Genomic DNA, 2395 nt, shown 5'->3' on the forward strand with positions numbered 1-2395 from the left:
TACATTACATTAGACCTGGATCTCAATAATTTTCCTTTTCACATTGTTAGAAAACAATAAAACAATTTCAAAGAAGAGTAAGACTATTTCATTTGGCACTTTGCCTCATAAGTCTTGTTACCTTGTTAGACATGTATTGTAGGATCGCCACTCCACTTCATTTGTCATAGTAATTGCTATTACCATACTTGTTTATATGACTGATTAAATTATAATTATGACCTATAGATAATTAACTCCAAATTAACAATAATGAGCCTTCATGATAATTTAAATTTGCAAAAGACTTTCTGCCTAGTGCCCATTTGATATTTAATGTTGTTATATTGAATTGTAATAAATACAAAGAATTTGTCGTGTGTTTTAGGTTGTATATGCATATGCCTAGGGATATGAAGATTTATTTTGACCTTATATTTTAACATTTATGTTCTTTGTGGCTTTTTTTAAAACGTCTATAATCATGTCTATATAACCTCTCTTTTGAATCTTTATGTTAATACATATAAACAGCTAAAATTCTCTATATCTAAATAATGTCTAAGCATCATCATGATAATCAATTAATTATAAAATTAATTATTTTCATCCATATTTCACTTCATCACTTAAATCCATTTTCATCTAATTATCAAAACAAATAAATCATTTTTTTCTTATTTTTTGTTTTTTAACTAGTTGAGCTTGGCCTTGTGTAGCATACCCATATAATGATATCAAAAATATATAGTGAGGGTTGCTCCATTAATGGAGGATCACAATACAAAATTCCTAAGGAATGCAAAATACAAAAAAAGCCTCAAAGCAAGTATATAATTTATATTTTATTGTATCTTCAATAAATCAAAAGGAGTTTTGATCACAAAATATAATAGGTTTGTCCTTATCCCATCAAACCATTATCATTATTAACATCTCCATCATTTCTTGAGGTGTTGTCATTTATGATAAGTATCTGGTCAATCTTAGTTGATGGATTGACATCAATGGCATATTTAAGAAACACAATACCTCACTTCATTAGGTGTTTGCAAGGGGAGTCATTATGACCATGCGCATATATAACTAGCACAACCCATTATAACACATTAACAAATTTTAGCATTAATCAAAGTCCATTTAAAATGGGAAAATTGACCCAAATACAATAATGTCTTATACCATGTTGAGATCCACATGTTAACGAGGCATAATCAAGGCCATAGATACTATCTTGACCACATATTTGACTCCCTTTCCTCCATCCAAATAGTAATAAACATAGAGAAAATAGTAATATAACCCCTTAAATTATTTGAATAGAATGGACCGTGACCATTTCCTTTAAACATTTTTTTAAAACATGGACCATATATCTCCCCAATGAAAGATATTTCCCCTTTCTTGTAAAATAGTTTGATAGTGGTATCCATGGTATACTAGTTGGGAAGCCTTCATAGAGGTTGAAACAAAAACCATTTAATAACACTTTCATTGTATTTGGCCATAGTTTACATATATCAAAGCCTCTACCTTGAAGGAACAATGAAACATAATTTTTTATGCTTAAATTTCAAACATCACCAACAAGTTGAGAAGGCTTCACTCTTAATGAAATTGGGTCATCATTGAATAAGCTAGCGAAAATTAACACATCCATCACTCTAAGTTATCCCCCATAATGTATTTCATGTCATAATTTATGCCCAAAATGGAAAAGGGGTCAACATGATAGTTTGTCTCCTTGTACACATGTTTGAAGGTGAATGCATCTAATTTATTGAATAAGAAAAAAATATAAATTAATTTTTTATTAATCTTCCAATTCTAAGCCCTTTATTCTAAATGGTATAAAAAAATGACCATGGAAACTTGTTATATATGTACTCTTTTTTCTTACTCAAATACATGTCTACGAGACTAAAAAGAGTGTTTAGGCCTTCACTTTATTATTTGTTCTATATTCAAGTCCTTTCGAGGCAACACCAATCAAACGACCATTATGGTCTCTCAATATGCACCCTATCCTTGAGATACCAAGATTGCCCCTAGATGCCTCATTAAAATTAAGCTTGCATCAAGCCTTAAGAGGGATCATCCAATTGATACATTTCCCTTGTTTTGAAAATGGATGAACCCAATGTTCCCCATGGATAGGGGAAAATTCCAGTCATTGCTATCTTTTTAGCAATTCATTATCCCAAGAGGTGAACGATTTGTCTTTAATTTTTTTATTTCTAGAAATGTTATTGACACTTCATCAATTTCACTTTCTATTTTTGCTATATGAAGTTTTTTGCAAGGATTTATTTTTCTTTCAATATCCTCTTATTCCTTTCCTTTCAAATAGCGTGAATGACAATTCATGGGCACACCATCCAAATTCCATAGAAAGTGGCCTTTTTAATGAGAGAAG

This window comes from Cryptomeria japonica, chromosome 6 (assembly GCF_030272615.1).
Source record: "Cryptomeria japonica chromosome 6, Sugi_1.0, whole genome shotgun sequence".
Lineage (NCBI taxonomy): Eukaryota > Viridiplantae > Streptophyta > Pinopsida > Cupressales > Cupressaceae > Cryptomeria > Cryptomeria japonica.